This window comes from Montipora capricornis, chromosome 9, assembly GCF_036669925.1.
Source record: "Montipora capricornis isolate CH-2021 chromosome 9, ASM3666992v2, whole genome shotgun sequence".
Lineage (NCBI taxonomy): Eukaryota > Metazoa > Cnidaria > Anthozoa > Scleractinia > Acroporidae > Montipora > Montipora capricornis.
In genome coordinates, this window is record NC_090891.1 from 43503726 (window position 1) to 43514180 (window position 10455).

The window sequence follows — 10455 nt, forward strand, 5'->3', positions numbered from 1 at the left end:
TAGAGAATTAGCAAACTGTTCTGCCAATTTGATATCAGACGAAGAAGAAGGTAACACCTTTCCAGAATTCCGATGAAGAAGCTTGTTGAGGGTAGTAATCAAACCTTTCTGATTACCTTTGTTCTTTCAAACAACGGTGATACATTGACTTGATTTTGCGTGATAAATGAGAGAATTGACAGACTTACAAGCTTTGACGTATGTAAGTCTGTCTTCAGAATCTTTTATGCGACGCCAGCGACGCTCAGCTCAGTGCCAGCTCGACGACGTTGCTTCCTTGCATCAGCAATTTCATCAGTGTACCAGGCAGTAATTAAACTTCTGTGGAGCGTGCTTATCCAGGGCTGTAGTTAAAGGCTGGGTAAAACCGTCAACCAGCTCATCTAAATCAACAGAAGATTCGGGGCATAAATAAAATTATGTGATAACCACGTTTGTTATAAATTTCAAAAGAATATGGCGCTTCTGATTGGTCCTTGGCGAATGGATAAATAGGTTATAAATTGCAATAGAGGTTATAGAGTTCAATACAAAAGTTGCCATGGAAACAGTAATTTTGGGTGTGGTAATTTTGTTGAATATATGATAAGCAAAAAATCGTATGTTTCGTGACTTATGGTCACGGCTCGTGCAATTTTGAGAACTTGCAAAACATCAATCGTACCCATAACACTCGTGTGCAAAGCGAGCGAAAGTGTTACCGGTTCTGTCTGAGCCTATGATATTGGCTGCCACAGGGGTTTCATTTACCTTTGTCCATAGGCGGCTGTGATTAGAAAATCACTAGCCGCCTATAGCCCTATAATTATTATGCAATGAAAGTTTAACTATAATAGATTTTTTCTATTCAAAAAAAAAACGTTTGAAAAAAAGCCTAGAGCCATAGAAACGGCAAGTTTTTTTCAAAAGTGTCGAAAATTCCATTTTAGTAAGATTAACCATCGTAATCCGGAAACCACGGCAATTAACTCCCACGTTTAGGAATTTAATATCCAGTGGAAAAAAATCTGGGCAACATTTCAAAACTGCTTTCTTTTCAATGAAATTGCACTGTCTTACTCCGAAGCAATTTGCCACGGAGTCAAACGAAGCCGTCATCATACCTCGAAATCTTTAAACATTTCTATAGCTTTCCAAGCATCTCCTGAAGCTCTAAGAATCCGGAGGAAAAAAAAAATTGTGTCGCTAGGCCAATCATCTGAATTCTAGCAGTATCAGCATCGCTCACGGCTAAATTACACAGCCGGAGCGTGTAACAAATAACGATAAACGTCAAAAATGACGTGCACGTTATCGTTAAAATCGAGGACAACGATAACGTCAAAAGTGACGTGCACGTTATCGTTAAATTCGAGTACAACGAGCACGTTAAAATAAACGTCCTCGTTCTATCAATTCAATCGTACAATAAGCTGGTTGTCACGATCTTTCGAAACATCGCGCTCGTTGTCAACAACGCACTCGTTTTCATCGTTTCTTAACGATATACGATAGTGTTGATCGTGATGATCATCAGATCGTGTCGGAGATCGTGTTGGCGATCGTGTCGATCGAAGATCGTAGTATCCTCGAAAACATCAATTGATTGGTATTTATTATTTTCTGATTTATTTCCTACAATTGTGGCTAGGAGGCCCTAAACGCATCAAATGCTTAGACTTAAGGGCGGTCTCATTGCCCCACTACTCACTTTCTTCAGAAAAGGCAAAAGAGAGTTCATTTGCACCCGCTGCGCGTTTGAAGGCAATTGTTTTACGACAAAGTTATGCTGCTCTCTATCCCCCAACTTATCTACTTCGTTTCGGCAAGGAAAGAAACTCAACAAACAGTACTAGAGTGTGTGCGGACTGCGTACGCGGCATAAAGGGTTCATTGCGTTTATTTACGGTCAATTAACGTAACGAATGAATCTGAAAACACCTTCTTTATTACTTGTTTGGTGACAATTCAGCTGTAAAAAAGTCTCAGATTGTAGCATGCAGTATGTATGTGTATTCATAAGCAAAACTAATGAAAGGGATGAGGGACGAAAGTTACAGGTAAGAATAGACCCTTATCCAAAATGGCGGCAACGGATTTGAACGAGTTAAAATTTACCAAATCGAAACAGCAACTTTACATTAGTAACCCTGGGTATTTTCAGCGTATTAGGTGTTATATCAGCTGAAAAGTTGAAAAAATGAAAAACTTACAGATGTTTGTATGACTAGGGCAATAGGCATCCAAACATCTGCACATTTGTAATGTTTTAAATTACATTTTCTCAGCTGTTATTACTTTTGATGTGCCGAAACTTTGCAGGGTTACTAAAGTAAAGGTGCTCTCTTATCAGTTTTTAATTTTAACTTGATTGAATTTACCGTCGCCCCAAAAAAAAAGATGAAAAAAATCACAACCGTTTCTTCCTTATTTGAAACTGCAATTACAACTAGAAAAAGTCAAATATTAGGACCCAAGATTTACCTGCAAACCTCTCTAGCCCCCCTCTTCCCCTCCCAACTTCCCCTCCTGTGTATCGACACCATGAATTCAGAATGACGAGAAGTACGATAATATTTTATACAATAATGCAAGAAAAAAGATTGTGACATCACGGTGCTGCTACCGACGGTTGTAAAGCAGTTAAATTAACTACAAAAAGGAATCTACGTATAATTTAAAATTACCCCCCGGTAACTACACGCCTTTTCTAGAAGAACGTCTAATTTTCCGGCTGAGGCTGAAAGTTATGTTTCACCTTTCTTATTTTAGCCTAAAAGGTCTTATCAGTAAAGTTGTGTGGTTTTATAAGTTCGAGTACATGTACAAACTTTTCATGCAATAAAAAAGCCACATTGCTAACGTTAAAAGAAATTTCTTTACGTATTTGGGTCATTATATATTCCTTTTGGACTACAGTTTTACATTACTTTAACCTTTATTTGTGCTAGTCTCAAAAGCAAGAAGAAAATGGTCAAAATAAAGGCGCTGTAAACTGACACTCGGCATTAGCATGTTCTTGGAATTAGTGTTCTCACAATTTTGATCAACATCAGCCTCAACTTTTATAGACCGCATCCGTGAATGGCGGCCAAAAAACATTCTTTATTTAAGTGCTAATTAGACTCACACGCCTCGTTTGAGTGGATCAAATACAAAAGAAATGTTGTTTGAGAGCGAGGCTGGTGATTCTAATTGGCACCTGACGTTTTTTGTTTCTCAACAATAAGAATTAAGAAGATGTAGCAACGTTTCGTCTTTGTTGCCTAATGCCAAGGCCAAACCCTATTCCAATCTACATTAAACTGGGGGGTTGTTATAATATTGTGAAAGAACTTGAAGAAAATTGTTAAAAACATCGTTCTCTCCTCTCCAATCTCGCCTCATATGCTCATTGAGAAATGATTGCAAATCGTAGTGCCTTACGCCCTTTCTCATTTTTGGTCCAAGCTGATTCAACTTCCTGTGTATGCACGCCAGTGATCAGTTCACAAAATTAGCGTCATGCACCACAACCCGGTGGGTTTGAACGTTTGGTGCATGGGTTCCGGTTTTTTTTCCCGGCAAAGATGTACTCCTCTATTACAATAGACCTTTTTTGTCGCTAATTTGATCTGCGAGAAATTTATGGGATGCTCAGGGGGCAACCTTATTTAATCCTCCCACTGGGGTATCGGGATTTAATTGCAGCTTATTAATTTTAAAAAATACATTTATAAAAAATTACGGAATGGAAAATTATAGTAATACTAAAATATCTATAATTAAATTAAAATTATATTAATTCTCCTTAAAATATTCTTCGTAACTACTTTAAACCTAGAAAAAGAGTCAATGCACCTAACGCTCTCTAAATTAGTATGCATTTGTCCCGAGAATCCCATGATAGCTATCTAAATGAATGGATTTGAAAATGACAGCCATATCAGTAAGCCCTTTTTGAGGCCCTGTTTACAAGCAGGTAGGGTAACCCTACCCTCACTCCCTGTAAACAGGGCCTAAGGCTTAAGGCCCTGCTTACAAGGAGGGAGGTTACCCCTACTGCTCGGGTTACCGGAGTAGAAGGGCCAAAGATAGCCCGGGTTTACTTGCAAAATTTGACAGGTAAGGTTATCCTATCACCGCGACAACTATCCGCGGCCCATGATGACCTTTTGTTGTCAGCATATAGAGGGTCTGGAAACCAGCAAAAAATTGTCCCAGGTAGTCGAGTTGTCCCTAGCAGAGCGTTTACAAGACTGTTATGTTTACCCAGGCGCAAGGGTAACCCTTGTGCTCAGATAGGGTTAGCCTAGCACCAGGGTAACCCTATCTGCCTTGTAAACACATTGCTCAAAAAAAGAATAAATGTGTGAGTGCTAGGGTTACCCTGGCACTGGGGTAACCCTCTCTCCTTGTAAACAGGGCCTAAGGCGAGTACCCTATTAAATACACCTCACCATTATTCTACATAATAAATGCAAGGTCACAGTGTTTACATTCCGGCGTGAACCTGTCAGTAAATAGAACTTATCTTTTACACAGAACAATAATTTAATCTAATCTTTGTCTAACTTTTTTTCCAAATTTGTTCTTTGACTGTCACTGATAAACCAGAAGTTCGCACCAAGGTATTTAACGAAACGTTAAGGGCGCGTTCGGGAGGAAGAACACGCATCGGTTATACTGAAAAAAATTGCGCTGTGTAATCAGGAAGAGACCATTCTTTATTGTGCACATTAAAATCCGTTTTAACCTATGTTAAATTTGGTGATCCTCATTTTACCTAGGTTGAATACGCACTCAGATGGATTGAAGAAACTTTTTGTAGCCTAAATGAAGCCTAGAGAAAAATTAGGGTCAGGTTAGGATTAGTTTTGGTTATTAAACATTAATATCAATTGATCAATTACAGAAATGTAAATAATAAAAAGAACTGTGTTAGTGATGCGCGTGTTCGTCGTTGTAGTGTAGTGATGAAGACACAGTAACACAGTAACACGGTACCACAATTCTAGAGGGTGCGAGTTCGAGTATCGGTAAGTGCATAGTATAGTTCTTTGTTCCCTTTCTATATTGTAATCTTGAGACTGAATGAATATAGAAACCGATAAGATGATACCAAACAATTAAGATGTGTTGAGATGCATAACACAGAGTTTGAGGACGGAAGGTATGGGTGTTTTCAATCCTTCTTATTTTAGGGCATTTTTACAAGCAGTTGGGGTAGGGTTACCCTAGCAGGCGAGTCAAAGATACATTACTTGCAAAAAATTTCGGACGTTAAAATTTCGGACAAAAATAGTGTCCGAAAATAAAACCGTCCGAAATTTTGTCTCCGCAAAAGGCCTAAAGTGGCGAGGTCAATTTTGTACAGTACAGTGTACACACACTGTTGCCAAACTTGATTGGATACAACAAATAATATATGAAATCTTAATACCCACTCTCTTATCATGTCCAGTATGTTACTCCCCAAACAAGGCTCTTGTACACTTCGCCGCTTTCTAGATAAATTTAACCTAATGGACCTTTGTCAAGTGTGACTTGTAAATCCGAGAGGGCCAATGGTCAAGGTTTCCCAGTCTAACATATGCCATATAGAAGCACTGTATTGAAAAAGAAACTGATTTTACTGCCAGGTGATTGCATCACCAGTGGCTGCAGCAGATATAGCTTCAGTCACTGCAGCAGAAGCAGAAACAGTAACAGACACAGTGAATCCAGCAACATCAGCAGGGGAAGCAGCAGTTGGGTACACAGCACCCGGAACTGACAACAACATTCTTTCATTTCCTCCGGTATTGAATTACTTCTTTATTTTAGATGGTCACAAATTATTTCATACAAGAGTGAATAGGATGACATGTAGTTTACCCCAAACGTTTTGCTTTTCTTGGTCTTAAACAAAGTAGACAAAATTATTGCCGTCAATCTCACCATATGTTGAGTACAAGCTGGGCTAACTTTTCTTACAGACACAACAACAACGCCATATCTCTGTGAAGCTCATCAAACTATCTGGAAGTATGGTAATACTGACGGTCGCTGAAACAAGATGCATAGGGGTGAGTCAGTTAAGCAGAGTAAATGACCAAAGCCCCCTTAACACCTGCACAAAATGGCACTCTCATAGAACCTGTGTCGCGATAACATTAATGCTACTTTGAAGGGGGTTTCTGCATGTTACCCAAAAAAATTCAACAAAACGTGAAGGGAACACTTAACCTTTTCTATCCTTGCAAAGCATGAAAACTTCTGAAGTCTAAAGTTTCCTCTATCCAACACTGACGCCTCATAAGTGGTATAACGTTATTAAATTTCATCTCTTTTCATATTTTGACACTGCTGGTTCCGCTGTGCTACTATCAGATTGAAACGTTTCAGATACGTGTACCGATATCAATTATAACTTTACCTCTTCAGTGTGGCTGCCCAGGATAACATCTCTATAATTGTTTGGTTTTGGTTGTTTATTTATTGAAATTATATTAATTACTTAATTCGCAGACCCTTGTGCTTCCCTCTTTCAGTAGTGTACACTGTAGCGGCTCTCGTAACCTCGGGTGCTATTGTTTGGTATTGAAAGCAGCTTAGCCATTGTTGCAATTATTGATTCAGACATACGTTGCGAGAAAGCTTCAAGTGCCCATATCAACCGCAAAAAAAATGGCGAAAAATGGCGATGTGAACCACAGAAATTTGTAGAAAAGGTCAGGCCTGGGTCGAAAAAAGGTCGGCGTAAAGCGTGTGCGTTTAACTAGGTCGCACTTGTTGATAGCAGGTGCGGCACATCAATTTGCAACTTACCAATCTTTGACTTTTCCTGTACAGTTAAATGGTTTCTGGAGCTTTTCTTCTGCAGTAGCTCTTTCTCCACTTTTCTTTCTTCTTCATAAAGTTCTAGCCACGACGGTTCGTCCTCGTGGGCCTCCTGGGCGAACTCTCCACTTCCGAAGATTTGTATTCTTCATTATGGGAGATTTTATGAGCTCGAACTCGCGTCGAGAATTATGTACATGTACACATCGGCCATTAAATTACAGGAAAGTGAACTTGTCAACATACTATACATCCGGGTGTTACGTCACTCGCCTCAGACTTCTCACTATCGCTTATGGTTGAATGGGTTTTAACCAAAATAAAGGGCAGTACACACGAGGCGATATGTCCATGCGCCTAGTACCTGGGCCAAGTCCTACTGTGTGCAGTAGCCATTTCTACCACGAAATATAGTCGCAGGGATTTGGTCCCTGCTACTAGTCCCACGAATTCAAACTGGTTTGAATTTTGGGACAAGGACCTGCGGCTTGTTCCTCAAAACGCCTCGTGTAAACTGCTCGTTGGACAAGTCCCTGCGACCAAATTACAGTAAACCAATCACAGATCGGTATCACATCTTTCGAACTAAGGTGGCCGATCAAGAGGAAGGCGATTAAACCAGTTTTGAAATATTGTACATGAATAATGGAAATCTTGATAGAATTTTCGCACCCTTTTTTTTCTGTTTTGGCTACAGCTCATCGGTAACAAAGCGCTTCAACTTATTTTCTGCATATATCCGGACTGAATCGGAAAAACATTCAAATACTAAATAATTTCGTAATTTTGTACTGAACTGAATTAATTCAATGCTACATTGCTATTTTAATAATTTTTGTTTCTTAAGAAAGCTGCAGAGTGAAAGAATGATACCGTTTGGCCCCAGTTTTTGCTACTTTCCTGTGCAATTGGACCCCGCGTGTAAACACTACAAGGGACTAGTCCCTGCGACCAGTCCCTTTGTGTAACTAGGGACTAGTTGCAGGGACTAGTCCCCCCGTGTGTGCCGACCTTAGATAATTCTTGACACTGTTGCTCTGTACTCGGTGACAGATAAAGATTTATTTGGACTAAAATGATTTTTGGGGTTCCACGACACTAATCCTGCGGGATGATTGCAGCTTCAAATAATGGGAATTTTCAGAGCTACATAAGAATGATTTTTCTTTTCCTTTGCAGAGCATACTAACATCTCACGAAAGAGACACTGGTGTAAAGGTGCGCGTATACAGCGGAGAGAACATCTCCGTTGTAGTCCCAACCAGCATAATATTCAAAGATATTGCTGGAAATGATAAGCAAATCCTCTTGAGGCTGGAGAGAGAGTAAAGAAAAATATGGCAAGAATGGAGGCTAGCGACACATCCTCTCCACGCTTTTAAATTGTTTTTGGAACTGAAAATACCTCAGCTTTAAAAAAAGTTATCATTTGGCATCAAACATAAAGCTGCCAGTATAAGGTGTTGGGTGTTATGCCCATTGAGCTGGCTTCACGGTATTCTTTGATTGCACTCACGTGATAAGACCGCCATGTTGGAACGCCCCCCCCCCCCCCAAAAAAAAAAAGCAAAATGTAGCTTAATAGAGTGAAATTTCCAAGGGACTTTTGCGCTTTTGTTCTTTCCACCAACTTGGCCACCTTGACGTCGGGTGCAATCAAAGAATACAGTAAATCAATGCAACAGCGACCTGTTTAGGCGAATTTCGCAGTTAGACATACATACTGAAAAAACAAAAACTGTTTCGATCCGCATGAAAGCGAAACATTGCTCGCTACCCGAGAAAACAAATATAGTGTTTCAGTAAGGGTTTAAAATGAAATACACGCGGATTTTTTAGATGCATAAAGGAACCTTTTTAATAGACCGAAAACATAAATTGCGGCCACAACGTATTTGGTATTTTTTTTATTTGGTCCATTCAAACGAGGCGTGTGAGTCTAATTAGCACATAGAGAAAATAATGTTTTTTTGGCCGCCATTCACGCATTCGGCTATAAACGTTGAGGCTAAGATTGATCAAAATTGTAAGAACACTAATTCCAAGAACATACTAAGGCTGAGTATCAGTTAGGAACGCCTTTATTTTGCCCATTTTCTTTTTGCTTTTGTGACTAGCACAAATTAAGGAAAAAGTAATGTAAAACTGTAGTACGAAAAGAAAATATATTGACCCAAATTGTATTTTTCGTGATTCTGAATTCATGGTGTCGATACCCAGGAGGGGGAGGGGGGAAGGGGGAGAGGGGGGCTACATAGGTTTGCAAGTAAATCTCGGGTTCTAATATTTGACTTTTTCTAGTTCTAGCTGCAGTATCAAATAAGGAAGTAACGGCTGTGATTTTTTCATTTTTTTTTTTGGCGGCGGAAAATTCAATTAAGTTAAAATTAAAAACTGATAAAAGAGCACCTTTACTTTAGTAACCCTACAAAGTTTCGGCACATCAACTAAGAAAATGTACGTTGAAACATTAAAAATGTGCAGATGTTTGGATGCTGAGGGGTATGGCCAATTTCCCTAGCAATACAAACATCTGTAGAATTTTTCGTTTTTCAACTTTTCAGCTGATATAACAGGGTTACTAATGTAAAGTTGCTCTTTCTATTTCTGGTATCCATTTGACATTCAGTTTAATTTTAACTCATTCAATTCCGTTGCCGCCATTTTGGAGAAGGATCTACTCTTACCTGTAGCTTTCGTCCCTCATCCCTTTCATTAGTCTTATATTAGTTTTGCTTATGAATAGGCACATACATACTGCATGCATGCTACAATCTGTGACTTTTCATCCTTATTTATGCCATGGAACATTTGATATAGCTGAATTGTCACCAAAGAAGTAATAAAGAAGGTGTTTTCAGATTCATTCGTTACGTTAATTGACCGTAAATAAACGCGATGAACCCTTCATGCCGCGTACTCCGACCGTACACACTCCAGTACTGTTTGTTGACATTCTTTCCTTGGCGAAACGAAGTAGATAATTTGGGGGATAGAGAGCAGCATAACCTTGCCTTTTCTGAAGAAATTGAGTAGAGGGGCAATGAGACCGCCCTTAAGTCTAAGCGTTTGATGCAAATTTAACTTCTGATATGTTAGGGCCTCGTAGCCACAATTTTAGGAAATAAACCAGAAAATAATAAATACCAATCAATTGCTATTCGAGGATACTATCGACACGATCTGACGATCAACACGATCGGCAATGATCCAACGATCTTGTGAATCTATCGTAATCCATCGTATACGGATTACAAACGACGAGTGTATTGGAGTACGGATCGCTGGTATTCGTGTACGGATAGCAATGCGAGGTCTTATTGCGGAAGTCGTACTCGGTTACTCAGCAAAGTATAATGATCCGTGTTATCTTTGAAGAATTGAGAAAATTCGATTTTTGCCGGTATTTCAGATTTGATTGCATTGCGACGGAAGAAAAACATAAAAATGTTATTTTAAGGCCATTAGACAAGATATGACCTGCTTCGAGGGGGAGAACTAATCCCTCAAGTTTGGACTCGAGTTCGAGTTCGAGTTGAAGATCGAGTTAGACTTCGAGTTAGACTTCGAGTTGGATTTCGAGTTGGTTTTCGAGTTGAAGATCGAGTTAGACATCGATTTGAAATAAATTGACAAGAGGTGAAGGGGAAGATAGGCAAAGACCAAACAAACCAA